Source organism: Cynocephalus volans, chromosome 9 (genome assembly GCF_027409185.1).
Source record: "Cynocephalus volans isolate mCynVol1 chromosome 9, mCynVol1.pri, whole genome shotgun sequence".
Lineage (NCBI taxonomy): Eukaryota > Metazoa > Chordata > Mammalia > Dermoptera > Cynocephalidae > Cynocephalus > Cynocephalus volans.
In genome coordinates, this window is record NC_084468.1 from 82,227,102 (window position 1) to 82,244,643 (window position 17,542).

Sequence of the window (17,542 nt, forward strand, 5' to 3'; positions counted from 1 at the left end):
CATCTCATTCTCTCAGAGCCCTGTTAAACCATGCATGTAGCTAATGAACTAAACTAATTTGACCTAAAATATTATTTTTTGGTTGATAACAATTTAAGCTACGCATTCTTATACCAGTTATATTTTAGTAGGAGATTTGATGTGAGCTCCAAAGAAGGAACCGTGTGGGAATTTAAGGCACTGTGGCACAGCCAGTGGTATTATTTTTAGCCCAGGGCCCTTTCGTCACCACTTCTAGTCACACCACTTAAACAGCTGCTTACTCTGTGTGTGTAAACAAGTTCTTCTCCCTTTTCCCAGAGGACCTAGATTTGAGACTCTTATTCAGTCCTTCACAAATATAGCATTGATTGTGACCTTTTACTCTAATCTGGACACTCTTGAGCTTTTCAAGTACATGCTGACAGGGATTTTGTGAGAATATGTAAGTATCTGCTTAATGGTAAGAAACAAACCTCGTAACGAAGAGTTCACCCGGAACTGTACATTTGGACATAGTTGGTAGTACTTTGTTATTGGGTCAAAATGTGCCTAACAGATTTTTTTTTTTTTTTGAAATGTTGGCTTGCAAGCATTTTATTCAGTTGTTAGGGGAGAGCTTTCTGCCAAAATGAACAGTTCTTTAAACAGTCTATCATCCTGAGCTTTTATTCTCTCCTCAGTCTCCTTAGTCCTATCCTGTCTGCCTCATAATTACTGAGTATCTGAATGAATTTAATTTGCCTGGATTTATTATCAATTTTAACTACAAAACTGTAAAATCCTTGAAGCCTGGGAAGCGTCTTGTTCAATGTATTATTTCCATACCTCAAACAGTGAGGCACATTGAGACCCTCCTTATATACTTGTGGAAGGGAAGTAAGGAATTTTCCTAGTGTGCCAGACCTTGACTATGTGGAGCAGGAATTTTAATTCAGGTGTTCTGCTTCCAAAGTTCATGGCTTATCTTTACCAAAAAATCAACTATTATTAGATGAATTAAAAGACCATTGGAATAAAAGCCATCCACAAAAAACCTGTATTTCCTTGGAGAGCCTTACATAGCTCAAGATCCCTGAACAATTTACTTATTGATGTAACTGGATTGCTTGTCTATCTTCCCAGTGGGACTGTAAACTCCTCGAGGGCAGGGAGTTTGCTTTGTTTATTGTTTATCCCCAGTACTATGCAGAATGTTCTATGAAAAATTGTTGTAAACTACTTAAAAACTTTATGATTAAACATTTTTCTCACAGTCATCATTCGCAACAACAGAAACATTTTCTCTGAGGACTTGAAAGAGATCAGAACTTTTAAGAAGGATACTAACTTATTCTCAAAGAGAAATTGTACCTACGATTCTTGACTCAGGTTGTAAAATAAAAATAACAAAGTCAGAAATGCAGACATATTTTCATTTCTTAGAGGTGTTAAAATCACATAGATATGTAATCTAATTTAAACTCAAAAACTTTTATGAATTAAAAACTTTAATGAATTAAAAGACATGTAAATTTAAACTAGTTAGAAAAAAGATTCTGATTCATTCTACTTTTAGCCCTAACTTCAACCAAATACATATGTTGCTAAAATTAGTTTTCAAAAATATGGTATTCACAATAATTAAAATAATGGATTCTAAGAGAGATCATTAGAGCTCTCAATGTGCTTTAACTCTTACCAGCTGTGAAAGGGCACACCATGGCTGTTCTTCAGATTTTGCCTAGAAGCTTTAAAAGAATCTGTTTATAAACTGGAACCAATACTTAAGTGTCACTGGATTAACACTTCACAATTTCATGTTTACACATATATTTCACAACTTTCTTTAATATGCTTTAAAGCTGGCTGAGACTTATTTATGTGTTACACAGCTATACTTGGTTCCATAATCTACAGCTACTTTCTTTCAAAATTAAATTTATTGCCACAGAAAATTGTGGCGAAAATAAAGCCAAAAGGTGTTGCAACCTGCTAATTGAAAACATGTATTCTGTAACTAGTAAGCATTAGTAAGCACTTAAGAGGTAAGTTTTTATTTAGCTTTTTTGAAGTTTAATACAAAAAGTTTAGTATTAGCAGAGATTTCTCAGACAAATAATTTTAGCTAGAATTTAGTGTGTGTGTATATATGATATATATATCATATAAATTTTATTTATTTTTTACTTAACCTGAGTTCTAATCCCAAACAAAATTCATACAAAAGAGTTAAGTTTTGGCTTAAGATAATGTTGGAAGTGGTTCCTGCCTTGAAGGATCTTAAAACAACCAAAATTAATACAAGTTTAATAAAACAACAATGCACATAGCTATTGAATTCAGTGCCTTAAAACATTTCTTGAATATCTCTTATTTGCTAGGCATTGTATTAGGCAATATGGATATGGGGATGAATAAGATGCAAGTGCACAATTTTATGGATTTAATTGTAAGTACAAGGACAAGGTTTATAAATGCTTTCTTGTTGAGGCCTGGATGGTACCATGTGTAAGTAGCTAGTTTTTGAAAATTGGGATTACTTTTGGTAAATTTATGTCTTATGCATTTATTCAGGTCATAGGTAAGGGAATCTTCCAACTCTTCTTCTTCCTCACTCTCCCAGTTAATGAGCTACCGCTTTCTGAGTGTTGATACATAGCTCTGTGGTAGCGCTTACTTTATTGTGTGGTGATTATTGTCTTAGTTTTTTGCTCCTATTACAGAATACCTGAGACGGGGTAGTTTATAATAAACAGAAATTTATTGGCTCACAATTCTGGAGGCTGGAAGGTACAAGGTCAAGGCACTAGCATTTGGCAAAGGCCTTCTTACTATGTCAATATATGGTGGAAGGCAGAAGGGCAGAGAAACAAAAAGGTGTAACTTGGCCTTTTATAATGGCATTAATCCCACCTATGAAGGTGGAGCCTTCATGGCCCAATCATCTCCCAAACGTCCCACCTCCCAACACTGCCACAATGGCAACAAAATTTCAACATGAGTATTGGAAGGGACAGACATTTAAACCATAACATTCTGCTCCTCATCCCCTAAAACTAATGCCATTCTCACATACAAGATGCATTTATTCTATCCCATCAGCCCTAAAAGTTTTAACACATTTGTTTTTAAATCAACTTACAAGTCCAAGTCCAAAGTCTCATCTGAATGAGATATGGGTGAGACTCAAGGTTTGATTCATCCTGAGGCAAATTCCTCTTCAGCTGTGAGCCTGTGAAATTAGAAAAAAAAAGTTATCTGCTTCCAAAATATGATGGTAGGACAAGCATAGAATAGACATTCCCCTTCCAAAATGGAGAAATAAGCAAGAAAAAAGGGACAACTGGACCCAAGTAATTCCAAAACCCAGTAGGGCGAAGGATATTAAATTTTCAGGCTCCAGAATTAAATTTCTTGCCTCCATGTCTCACCTAGCCCCATTGTAGTGGGATTGGGCCCCCAAGGCCTCGTGCATCCCTGTCACCCATGGCTTTGCTGGGCGCAGCCCACACTGCAGCTCTCACACATTGGAGTCTTGTGCTGCTCTTCCAGGCAGGTGGTGTTGCACACTGGTTGTTGTTCAGTTCTGGGCTCTCAGGTGGCCCTCCCCACAACCCTACTATAGTGGGGATTCTCTGCAGCAGTTTTGCCCCTGTGGCAGTTCTCTGTAGCATCCTTTGGAATCTAGGTGGAGCAGCCACACCTCCACATCTTATGCAGTCTTTGCCCCTGCAGAATTAGCACCACATGGATGCTGCCAAGGTTTATGGCCTGTGCTTTCTGTAGCAGCAGCTGGAGTGGCACCCAGGCCTGCTTGGCCATGGATGGGCAGCTAAAGAGCACTGTGTTGGAATGCAGAGAGCAGAGTCCTGAGGCAGTTTGGGCAGTGAGCCTGTGGAGAGCGCCCTGGGCCTGTCTCTGAAAACCCTTCTCCCCTCAAGGCCCTGGCTCTCTGAACCTGAGATGGGAGGGGCAGCCCTGAAGATCTTTGAAATACTTTTGGGTCATTCTCCCATTATCTTGATGAACAGCATTTGTCTTCCTTTCTATTCATACTAATCTCTTTAGCAAAAGGTCACTTGGCCACACCCTTGGTTTTCTTTCCTGTGCATGCTTTTTCATTCTTAACATGGCCAGGCTGGAGATTTTTTCAGTTCTTTATGATGTGCTTTCCTTTAATTATAAATTCCATCTTTAAGTCATTTCTCTCTTCTCACATTTTATTATCTGCAGTTAAAAGAAGCCACATAGCAAGCACCTTGAGTGCTTTGCTTAGATACTTTTTCCACCAGATATCCTAAACTTCCATACAGTCCTAGGATGGACACAATTCAGCCAAGTTCTTTGCCACTTTATAGCAAGGATTGCTGTTCCTCCCGTTTCCAATACATTGTTCCTTATTTCTGCCTAAAACCTCATCAGAATGGCCTTCACCTTCCATGTTTCTACCAGCATTCTGGTCATGACCACTTAATCTCTAAGAAGATTCAGACTTTCCCTATAGTTCTTCTTTTCTTCTGAGCCTTTATTCCTTACCACTCTGTTCATGGCAATATAGGCTTTTTCTAGCTTGCACTTCAGAACTGTTCCAGCTTCTACTCATTACCCAGGTGTGAAGCTGCTTTCACATTTATAGATATGCTGCATCATCACATTGTGGAAGGCAGAAGGGCAAAGAGATAAAAGGGGGGCAAATTTGCCCTTTTGTAACAGCATTAATGCTATCCATGAGGGCAGAACCCCCATGTCCTCACCTCCCAAAGGGAGGGGACAGTCATTCAAACCACAGGACTTATTATATTTGATTTTTTTACTTTATCCATGAGGTCCACACATTAGACATATTTAACTACGGTTGTATAGGTGGGTAACTTAAATTGAAAGTAAAGGGGGAAATTGGGAAATAGAGAAGAAAGAATGAGGAGGAAGATGGATGGGGAGAAGAGAAAGAGAGGAGAATAGGAGATAGGTGGCCAGTCCTCTTCCTTCTCTTCTTCAGATGACACTAAAAGTGGCTGTGGAGAAGGCCGTCTGTTACATTCATCTTAATGCTTCCTTTCAGTGATACCAGTGGCAGTAATGTGTTTGGCCTTAGGTGATTCTATAGGGCTTATTCAAATGTCACTGCCATAGGCTTAGTATCAAGATAATGCGTTTGGGTGCATTCCAGGAATGCACTCCAATCTAGGCATCTGGGAGACCTGTTCACCCTTGCTAGTCCCCTGAACAGCAGTGTTGCCTCATATCTTCTGAGCCAGTATGAAGGATAGTGAGGCTTTTTTAGCATCATGCTCAATGTTCTTTCCACAATGCTGTGGTGACTTTCCTGTCAGCTAAGTTTTTAGTGATGACTGCATTTGAATGGGAAATAATATTGCTAAAAGGTGTCATTCAGATACAACTCTGGTTAAAAAGTATTGATGTCAAAAAAGAACTGTTTTCAAGTTAATTTTTGATATCAGTGTTTGGCAGACATTTCGACAGGCAGCCACTGTATTCACCACACTATAAGCTTTCCTGTTAACCAGGAAAACTCTTAAATGCTTACTTGAAATATTTTGAAATCATTTCTTATTGAGGTTATGGTGCCCCTTCTCAGCTTACACCCTAAATTAGCCTCACCAAAGAGCAACAAAAAGTCTTCAAGAATTCTGAGTCAAAGCTACTTTACACAATTTTGGTTAAAGCTAGAGTGGAGTCGGCAAAGGGAAGGGGTCCTTTGCTGTTGAGGGGTTGGTGGGAGAACTGACTTAATGGAAAATTTGCTTTGGTTGCCTTGACTTCTATGTTTCTCTCCTGGTGGGCTGCCAGGTTCTGTGGTGGATGTGAGTGAGCTATGGGAAAAAGTTGGGGCAAAGCTGGTTTTGGATCTGCGCTTTAGGGAACTCTGCCTCTACGTTGGGGAACCAGTGGCTGGAAAGTGATTCTGAGAGACAGCTAGCAGGGAAGAAGGAAATAGTGGTCATGGTTTATGAAGAAAAAGTAAGAGAACTGGGATTGCATACTGAAGCCTTTACTACACGCACAGGCCAACCTTTCTACAGGGCAAAGAACTGACCCTACATTTATTTCCAAGGGCTGTTTTCTGCCTGAGATGTGGAATAAAGAAAAGGGTAGATGTGCTTATCTGAGAAGCCTGCAGATTCCAGAATAGTTTATCTTAGCAACCTTTTAGTTTTTAGATTTTAAAGCCTCAATTGGTGTTTAAATTTCTTTAAAAATTGTATGAAGTAAAATTAAATGTTTAATTGACCTACTAATTGAAGTGTTTAAAAGTTTAAACCATTTTGTTTGAATTTTGATGTATTAGCTTAGCAAATTCTAATTAGGCAAGTACTGCCAATGATGAGTCTATGCATCAGTTCAGGAGGAAGTTAAGGAAACCTACCTCACCATAACTTTTTCCTACCCTACAAATTTCCCAGTTAATCAGATATTCCCTTCTTGGTGTTGGTATATAGCTCTGTGGTAGTCTGTTCAATGTCTCACTTCTTTGCTGGACACAGAGTATCTTAATCACCTACAAAGCATTCAAACTTCAGTCACTCCATGGTTTATCCAAAAATGCAGAAACCAAGGTATCCATGTAATATTTGAATTGATCCGTTTTTGAACATCCTAGTTATTTACTAAAAATCTCATAGAATAGACAAACAGTAAAATAAGAACCCTTTTTTACTGTCTGTATGCCATTTAGAGACTTAATTTTGTTTAAGAGAATGAAAACATTTAATTGTAAAGGAAGACATAAGAACTTTATTGAAAATACATGATTCACAGAAACATTTTCTGCTAATTGGGAAAGTCAGTGAGTAAATTTTGGTGGTATACTTTTGGGTAAAAACATTTTTATATTAGGTAAATCTTAATTTTGGCCCATGAATGTAATAAAGTTTTATGTTGTATTCAAGTTATTGTCTAGTTTCTCTTCAAAATTTTAGTTATTGAAAGTTACAGACATGAATGGAATCCTTGAGTCAGTTTATTAACTGATTTAAATGAACATTTCATTTCATTAAGGTGTTTTAGGTAGAATGATTTTGGATACAAACAGAAAATTCCAATTCAAACTGACATGAACAAGAAGGACATTTATAATCTTTCTCAAGTAGATGTCCAGGTAGTTTGGGTGCTAGAGGTGATTGATACAGACTGGAGGTTCAATAATGTCATTGCAAACTCGGGCTTTTTTTTTTGGTAGGGATGGAGTTTATCTTTAGTCTCTGATATTCTGTGTTTTCCCCATGTAGTGGATCGAATTATGTCCCCCCACAAAACTCGCTGAAGCTTGAATTGTGTCCCCCAAGTTTTATGTATTAGTAACTTGGCCCCCACTGGGACTGTGAAGAGGGTGGGAAATCCTATTATGGTAATTGAAAGGTGGAGTGTTGAAGAGGTGATTAGATTGTAGGAACATGCCATAGTGAATGGTTTAATAATGGCGTTAGGTGTGTGGTTCTGGGGGCTTTATAAAGAGAGTGAATGAGGAGGTTAGGCTCTTTCTGCTCCATTTTTGCAATGTGGTACTCTGCCGTTACTGTCACCGTCACCAAGGCTCTCACCAGGTGTGTTCTCTAGACTTTGGACTTCCCACCCTCAGAAACTGTTAGCAGTAAATTTCATTTTCTTACAAATTAACCAGTTCCAGGTATTTTGTTATAAAAAACAGAAATGGACACCAAACCCTGCCTGTTAGTGCCAGAAACCGCCTTCAGATATGAGAGCATTTCCAGAGAAAGAGCAGTACCATCTTCTGTTACGCTTCTTAAGAAACCTTTCTCAGAAGTCCCATAACAGACTTGTCTTGTCATTAACAAGAAGTGGGCCGCTTTGATTTTCCTAAGCCATCATTGACAAGAGAAACAGGTGACCATGACTGGCTTAGCTTATCATATGTGTTGAAATAGATGGTGGGGAGTAAATTAGAGTGGCTGCTGTAATAGGTAAATATATACTGTATGTACAAATATAAAATGCTTTGCAGAATATAGAAACAGTGGATTTCATTGCACATGAATGAAAACAGTTTTATAAGAAAATAAAAACAAATCTCATAAGTATACATCACATTTGCAGAGAATTGCAAAAGACTACAAAAGAGGATTTTTTTTTCCTGATTTTCTAAACTTTGGAGTCAGGCATACGATAACATTTTAGTTTTTTTTAAATTTTATTTTAGGCTTTTGTATTAAGGATATTACTTTTTCCCCCATGGCATTAGTTACTGGAATAGGATCTGAAAGTTTATTTTTATTTGTGGAAAAAAAATTTTAAATAATTTCATGAAAAGAATATGAATTCATGTTTTTATTTCTTTATTTGGTAATGGCCAGTCAAGAAATAAATGAATTGACAGAATGGTACTGAATGTAGAACTTAGATTTTTGAAGATACATTGTGAAGCGTAAATGAAATAGTTCCTTAAATATGTACTAACTAAATATCTTACTTTTGGCTGCAATCTCTTGGTGGTAGAGTTAATAGCTTGTGTAGAATGTTAAGGTTGAATGAGGGTTGAAGGGATATTGCAGAAGTCATTCCTCTGTCAAGTGCAGTCATTTGCACACCTGCAACACTGGGATCTTCTTTCCACATGCATAAAAACTCACTCAGGGCCAGACTGCTTCCAGATTTACTTCCTGCTCACTTTGTTCTCTTTTCCACTGTGCTTTTCTGTTGTGTCTTTGCTGTCATTTGTTTAAGACATTTTCAGAGGAAAATTTGTTCTTGCAGATTTCAGATTTTCTTATAATATAAAAAGTGTGGAATCATTGAGATTCCTATGAAAAGATTTTTTATTTTCTTTTTCTGTTCAATTACTTTTACAATTCCTAAGATGATTAGGAAAAAACCTAGTAAATGTATTCTTTGGGGAATACCAATGAAGGAAAAACATCTGGAAAGTTCTGTTCAATAATGAAAAATGGAAAGAGATGCATAAGCACTGCTCTGCAGAAGCCTTTGTTATTAGTAATTAGAAAAAATTTTATTCTGCTTACCAATAAGGAAAGGTAAATATATACTCATAATATGAAATTGTTGAAACTGAAATCAGTAGTTTTGTATTAGTCATATAGATTTCAGTGAAAAATCTTATATTTCCAAAACCAACAATTTTGCCAATAAAATATAGGAACTAAAATATAGTAACTTTGCCAAACAGATGTAAATTCTTTAACTAAAATAATTTATATGATTAAAAAAATGCAGCATACTACTTTTAAAGTGATTTAATTACACAACTAAGTTCAAAACACTGAATTCTAAGAAAATCTATAGGTTTTTAAAGAAGTAATTTTTCTAATATGAAATATAATCTGATTTGGCTCGTTAAAGGAATACTGTTTTAAAAATGACATTTCAAGTAGTAGGGGTTCTCTTTTCCACATTCCTAATCCCCCTCTTTGTTTCTCTGGTTGAGTTAGTTGAGGCTTGAGCAGAAAAAGCACCTCCCTTTGCAGAGTAAGAGTTTTGAGTGGTAGTTCCTCTGTCTTTGACATTAGATGGTATGATTATGTTATTTAAGGTTGCTGGGAAAATGGAACAATTTGGTCAGGCTCCCCTCGCCTCAGGGCTGGATAGGGGTGGTTCCGTAAACATTGTATATGTGTGGGTGGAGTGAGTGCACCCACAGGCGCCGCTTTGGCTGGTGTTTTACTGCCTCAGGCGCCTGCCCTGTGCGGCCATGTTTTTCCAGACCTGCAGCTTCCGAGGACCATGTGGCCTGTTGCCTAGCTTATAAACCTGTGTGAACGGGTCTGGTGACCCAGCCTAGTGTGGAGGGGTCTGGTGACCCAGCCTGGCATGTGAAGGGTTTGTGACCCAGTCTATTAATTGGCTTGAGGGGTCTGGGAGCTCCAGACCCAACCCTAGTTCAACCATCGGCCCAGTCGGTGCAGGATTACTGGCAGGTAAAAGAGCTGTGACAACTAGGTGGTCGCCTAGCTTTACAATTGGCGTCAGGAACAGGATTAAGAGCTACACAATTTGCCCTGTGAGGATTCCAGGCCTTAGCTGTAGCTTAGCAGTAGCCAGACAAAGGTCCATATACCCCTTTGAAAATCTAAATAATCTTTTAAAAATAAAGCATAGGCAAAGAACTAAGCTCTTTTTCTCAAACATGTTATCAATGTTTCTATGCTGTTCACAAATTACTGCCTCCAAGTCATTCCTTCACAAGTTCAATACGTATACGTGTAATATCTGTAGTGTGCCAGGCACTGGGTTAGGCACTTGAACAATCAAAAACCTCTTTCCTCGGAAAGCTTACTTCTTTAAATTCAATTAAATATTCACTGATGCCTACATTCAGAATTAACTTTTATCCTTCTTTTTATATCCCTAGTAATTCATTCTTGCATTCTTATGGCAGCCAGGCTATAAGCCAAGCATTCTTAGCTTCTGATATAGCATATAGTATCCCTCTGTATTATGATGTTAAAGATTTAAAATTTGCATTTATTTTCACATGCAATTTTTTGTGATTAAAAGGAAGGAGAAGGAGAAAAGTTGCTAGATAAAATGTATAGGGTGAGTATGAAAATTATCACTGAGGCAATACCATGTAATGGAGAGATGACTGAAACGTGAGTCAAGGCATGTCATCACCTAGTTCCATGAATTGGTGATTCACTTTGCTGCTCCATTTCTTGGTTAACTGACTCATGGTAACACAGAGAAATTCCTGCCATATCAGCTTCACACAAGATGATTGTAAACATCAGATAAGATCATGTGTGAGAAAATTTTTTGAACTGAACATACTTAAGGTGTTTCATTTCACTGCCTTAGGCATTTTATTAGTAAAGGTAAACAAACGAATGAATTTGTAGCTTTCAATAATTCAAATTCAGAATGGTTTTAAATTATGCATAATTTCTAATTAATTGGATTAATGATTGAAGCACTTCACACCCAGGGTTACAGAATTAGCATTGCGAGAAATGATGTGTGTGATTGAATGAACAGTGCCTGATCTAAGTTGAGGTTGTATTATTTTATTTGGGCAGGAATCATACATGGTAAGAAGTTGGATTATTTCCAAGGACAGAATTATTTTCTGCTGAAATACATTCTAAGGAAAACAGTTTTTAAAGAGTCAAATGTAAAGTTTTCCAGAATATATTCTACAGATCATGGTAAGATGTTAATTATTGCTCTTTGATTAAAGGATTCCAGGGTCAAATCATTTTGTTTGACAGTGTAAAACGTGTTAATTTACTGCAGAACTTTTCAGAGCTTTTGATATGCCAATGTGTATAGTGAAATTTTAAGAGGGCCTACAGAATATGAAGCATTTTCCAACTGTATTTTTCCCTTACAGAACATTTATTAACAGCACATTAGGGCACTGGCCCTCAAACTGTGATCCCAGGAACAGTAGCATCACCACCATCTGGGTCTCACCCCAAACCTATTGAATTAGAATCTCTGAAGGTGGGGCCCAGCAGACTGTATTTTAAGAAGGCTTCCAGGTGACTCTGATCATGTGAGAACCACTGTAGTTGGGTTTCCTGGAACATAGTTTGGAAAATAAAGATCTAATGAATTTAAAATATGTATGCTTTTAAAAGAAAGCCATTCTATTTTGAGTAGTGATATTTAGGTCTCAAGTTTTTATGCCAGGGTGTGTGTATTTGTGTGTGTGCATGTATGTGTGTCTGTATGAAATCATCAAATAAAAAAAAAAAGCAAATGCATTCTTGCCAAGTAGAATAGGTGTGGTAGAACAAAAAGGTGTTGAAAGTTTATGATTCAGGGTTTAGTAAAAGTGGAGTTGGATTAGCATTAGATTATGTATCTGACCTTACATACCACACCCTGACTGCACTTCAGATTTATACTTTTGAAAGTTAAAGAAGTACATACTTGCAACTGATGGATTAAAAAGTTGAATTCCTCCAGATTTTAGTTTTAATAAGGAGGTATGATTTTATTCGTTTCCTCAGTCTCTCAGTTTATTTCAACTGGTCATAATTTCCTTATTATGCTGCTCTTAGGAAATTCTTTCAACCATTATTTATTGGGGGCTTAATAGGAGCTTTGTAGGCACTGTGCTAGGTGCTGGGTACCTTGGTAAATGCAAAGAGCACAATGCTCATCATCACAGAACTTACAGTGTATAAGAAGGTAGAGGTGAGGAAACTGGCATTTCCTGAAGAGCTAAGTGGTCTGGTATGAAGTCCACGATGCTAAGGAAAAAGTAGAGCACATAATCTAGATCTTGGAGATAATGGAAGGTTTCTCAGGGGAAATGTAGAACAAAATATTGTGATGTGCTAGATGCAGTTTATTATATTCACGGTGATTGGTTTGAAAAATAGTGCAGTAATAAATTTTGTAACACATTTCCAAATTTGAGAAGGAAAAACAGTACTTAGTTTGGGAACATCTCTTTGTGCAGTGGGCAGCTCATCTCTGAAGGTGGGGCCCAGCAGGATAGAATTCATTGCATCTATCCTGTGTAGGTAAAGTTTAAGGAAAAACAAAGACCGTAATTACTCTAAATTAAAAAAAAGTTTTTGAAATGAAACTTAATAAGTATGTGATATGGAGTTATTCAAGCCAGTTCTGGTAAGTAATGTATTTAGGCCATCATAAGGAAGAATGTTTATATTAAGTAAATAACTCTTGCATATATTTGTTATAGTGAGTTTCCCTAAAAACAAATAATAAACTATTTACTAAGCTCCAAAAGAGAAAATTCCAAGTGTAGAAAAATAATATTAGAAATATTTTTATTAATACTAGAATATTTTCGACTTAAAACCCTCAGGAGAGTTAATGTGTTAAGATGATGTGATTTCATAATTCTGTCCACATATTTGTTTACGTTTATTTATGTCATTCAGTGTATTTTGTATTTGTAAATTTAATTCTGTTATATAAATAAGCCATTCATATTTTGTCAATTAAAATTGTCTTAATTTTTAAATTCCAGTATTTAAAACATTTTTAAGTCACTAGTTTTCATTAATTGCCTGTTAATTAACATCATAGATAGGATTTGATTCTGTGTAGTGTATAATTTTAGATTCTTCCTCCCTCTTCCCTTTTAAACTCTTTCAGTCATTGTCAGTGCTGGGGGGTGGGAAATGGGGGTGCCTTTGGGAAAATTTACCTTTAGATACTGCTGGAAAGTCTGAAACAGTAGAGATGGATATTAATAAAATACATAAAATAAGTATGTATTACTTTTTTTTTTTTTTTTTAATTTACCTCCAGAGGTAATACATTATCTACTCCAGACACTATTTTACTGAAGTTAGCTAGAGTCCCTAAGGGTCGATAAAGGAAGGCTTATTTGTATGATGGAGAAGCTCACTTACTTGTTTTATCAGGTTGGTCTCATGGAAAGGCATGTAGTAGTTAGAACATAGATGCTGAAGTCAAAATGCATGAGTCAGATCCTGACTCTGCACTGAAATTGAGCAAATCATTTAAGTTTTCTGTGCATTTCAGAGTTTCCTCATCTTTAAAATGCAGGTAAAATAGTACCTACTTCGTAGGGGTGTTATCAGGATTAAAAAGGTTAATATGAAATGCTTGGAATAGTCTCTGGCACGTAGTAGACGATCAATGAGTATTAGTCGTTGTCATGTTTCACTTGACCTTCAATAGCCTTTCATTACTTTTAGGGTAAAGAATAATATCCTAAACAAGGCCCATAAAACAGTCCTGTTATCTGGCTGCTACTTGTTCCTGCACACTTCTCTTTTTTCTCTGAACCATCAAAGCTCATTTCCATCTCTGGTGGATTATGTATCTGCTTGTTATCTCTCCTGAAATGCTCTTTTCCTCATCCTCCCTTGGCCAGCTGATTGTTTTCTCATGCTGCACATTTGAGTTTAGCAGTCACAGCCTTAGCCTAACCTTTCCTGATACTCCCACTAGCTCCAGAACCCTACCCATCAAACTAAATGCTGCTCCCCGTTATTGGGTATATTCCTTACAGAATTTTAACAGTATAATAACAAAATTGGATTATTTGTTGTTTTTCCACACTAGACCATATTATGGACCCAGAACTGTTATTAGCATGTAGTAGGCACAGAATATTTGGTGAGTGAGTGAATGAGGGAGTGAGTGAATTATGAAAGAATAAATTGCCCTGAGCACACTTGGGTATTATGCATGTTTGGGTATCATAAGCACAGATATCAGATAATCCCGATACATGAGATCAGATACTTTTTGTTGTTCTTGAAACTTGATAAGGTAAATGCACCTGTATGCAGGTGTATTTGAGAACTACCCATACAGAATGTAATGTTTGGTTTTGTTGATTGAATGGATTTAAAAAAAAATTTGTATATTATGCTAAACAGATCAGAAGTATTATTGTGCTTGTTGAAATATGTTAATCATAGTATGAACGTTGCCAGTCATTTCCCATTATACCTGGGGATTTATATATCGCCAGCTTTGCCAGGCTGCTATGGGGCTGCAGGAGACACAGTTGTGCCTGCAGTATGCGTCTGCAGGTGATCACCTTGAGGCTATTGCCTGCAGGAAGCCATTGTGAATTAGGGCAAGTTGGATGCCAAGGCTCCTGCATGAGCTTTACAAATACAGATTTCTTTGGGGGAGAGATCAGTTCTGTTAGGTTGTACTTTCATGGTATGCTTATTTCCCTTATTTTTCTCCTAGCCTTTTTCTTTCTTGTACTTGTCACATCTTCTTCCCTACCCTTCGTATGTCTCCTCTCCCCATTTTTTCTTCCCCTCCAACTTTGCACACTTGAAAATCTTTCTTTTTTTCCCCCTCCACCTGCTCTTTGGTTTGAAAAGCTGAGGGAGGCTTTTTTTTCCCTTCTAAACTCCATAAGAGTTTTGTGTGAAGCCTTCTACACCTTTGACATAGGCAGTGAAAAATTGATCAAAATTAAACCTGTGCAAAGACATTAAACTCCTGTTTCACTAGGAGATTAAGGTTTGGCATAGAAAAAGAAATTCTATAGTTTAGAACCTTATGAACCAGAACCAAAAAATGGTTCACCAGAATGGGAATATTTTATACTTTCTGGATCACATATAATCCAGTACAGAAAGTTCAGCATCATCAACATACAACAGTAGCAGCTCTTCTATATCTTACTCTGAAAGGGAAGGCATTAGGTATTTTAATAATAAAGGGAACTAATTTTTTTCTCTACCGATCGAACCCAACAATTCTTAAAAATGAAGTTGTCATTAAAATCTCAGAGGAATCTGAATATTGTGCAGTTTGTGCTTTTTTTGTTAATATCCTTCAAAGATAGGTCATAGTCTTCTCTTCATGTTGATGGGGCATTTGATAGCCATTAACTTATGCAGTTTCTGGGCCCTTTTAGGAAGATTTCATTGGTTGAGTCATCTTTGGTTGTATAGATAGTCATAAAGATCTTTCTGTAAGATGTTTTAAATTTACATAGAACAGCATGGGTTATCTTTACTGCAATTTTTGAATGTAAGATGTGATTTGTTGTCTTCTGTGTGCACGCAAGTCTTCATATACAAAGTCATTCACTATACACACTAACACTGTCTGAAATTATTTTCTTAAAAGGAATGCCTTTTAAAAATGGAATGACTTGTAGTCGTGTTCATAAGTGTTCAGGATTGTAATAAATTATATCAGTTGGAAAAACATTTTATACTGTCATAGTGATAATCTCTTTGGTGATAAGCAAATGTGTCTTGAAAGATGCAATAATATATTTTTAGATTCCAGTTTACATTGAAAATATTATGTTTAGGTTTTGTGAAACTACTGTTTAAAGATTCCATCTCCCAAGACCATGCCATTTTTTATTCAAAAGTGAGATTAGCAGGCACTTATGAGCCTGAATGTTTCCTAATGATGTTAGTTAATGGTAATGATGAAAATATCTGTAAATGAAGTGGTTTTCAGTAATATTTCCTGGCATACATTCTCATCTTTATGGGATATCTTCCCTACTGAGCTATTTAAAGGAGATGACTGCTGGACAAGTTGAAGGACATTCTTTTGATAATAGCTCACCTACATGTTGTCCTTCAGCATGGAAACATGCTTTGTTAAGGGCTCTGTGCAACAGAGGAAAAGGTGTTTAAAAAATAAATAATTTACTGAGTAAATAGGTTTTATAGGCATATGGTACAAACCTCAAAAGGTACAAAAGTAAGCTTTTTGCTTTCTCCTTTCTCCCATCTACTCAGATGTCTTTCCCAGAGACAGTTGCTGTGACCAGGTTCTTGTTAGTTGTCCAGAGGTGGTCTATATGTATGGAATTCTTGCTTTTAAACATAAATTTGAGTGTGTGTGTGTGTATATATGTATCTTGCTTTCACTTAATATATCTTATCAGTCATTTCATTTGATACATATGAGGGTACTTCAAAAAGTTCTTGGAAAAATAAAACGAAAAGGTAATACAAATCTTTCCATCAACTTTTTGAAGTATCCTTTTATAAAGCTACATCATTCTTTTAAATGCTGCATACAATTGCAGTGTATTATAATGGAATGTATTTGGCTTTTCCAGTCATTTGCTGTTTGTATACATGTGTGCATAGATCTGCAGAAACGCTTCCAGAAAAGAGAGAGTGTTGAGCTCACTACAGAGCTTGTTCGAGATTCCATGCCCAGGCATGATGGGTGAGAGTGCTTACTTCCCTGTACCCTGTATGCTTACCAGTGAATGTTATTGAGCTCTTAAGCTTTTGCAAAGCTGGAAAGAAAAAATAGCATCTCATTGATGTTTTATTTTGCAATTGTCTTACTATGAGTGGTTCATTATGTTTTCATTTACTTAAAAGCAATGTATGTTACGTTTTTTGTGTAAAATATTTGTTCATATTGACTGCTTCTTGTGAATTGTTGTTCTTTGTCCTTATTTATCTTTTAGGGGCTTCTTATATATTAGAGAAAATAGCCATTTGTGATAATTTGGAAATATTTTACTCAATTTGGATTTTTACTTGATTTATGATTTTTTTCTGAGGCAGGTGGTGGCTGGAAGCATAGGTAATATTTTTTCATCATTTATCTTGTGCCAAGCTCTTTTAAAAATCCTTTATCATTATAACTTATTTAATCCTCAAAAAATTAAAAATAGGGCTGAACCCGTGGCTCACTCGGGAGAGTGCGGCCCTGGGAGCGCCGAGGCCGCAGGTTCGGATCCTGTATAGGGATGGCTGGTGTGCTCACTGGCTGAGTGCGGTGCAGCCGATGCCAAGCCAAGGGTTGCGATCCCCTTACCGGTCACAAAAAAAAAAAAAAAAAAAAAGCCAGAATCTCACAGCTAAATTGATCTCATGTCATCTGATCACATGGCCCACCCTCTTAACTACTCTACCGTACTGCCTAAATCCATTTTTCTTAAAGACCAAAAAGTGTAATGTTTCTGATAATTTTTTAAAAAAATTCTAATTCATGGGATTTTTTTTCTTCCTGATACAGGCAGCATGATAATTAGCAGGTATACATTTTAGTTTATTTTTCAAATGGAAATACAGAAATTGATTTGCTACCCACTTCAGAGTAAAATTGACAATTATTTGTTCTCATGGTTAGAAAAGCATTTTTAGTCTTCTGGTCAAGATGATGGAGTAGATGGTCT

At 36.6% G+C, this 17,542-nt stretch overlaps 1 protein-coding gene across 6 annotated transcripts in view; it reads left to right on the top strand.

Moving 5' to 3' along the window:
* The first annotated feature begins 315 nt into the window (after nt 1-315).
* The window catches only part of BMPR1B (bone morphogenetic protein receptor type 1B), a 345,860-nt gene continuing 328,633 nt past the window's right edge, over nt 316-17,542 (top strand). For all 6 annotated transcript variants that reach the window (XM_063107357.1, XM_063107356.1, XM_063107361.1 and 3 more), the window contains exon 1: nt 316-424. The gene's annotated coding sequence lies outside the window, so the exon portion shown is untranslated. The remainder of the gene's footprint in view (nt 425-17,542) is intronic.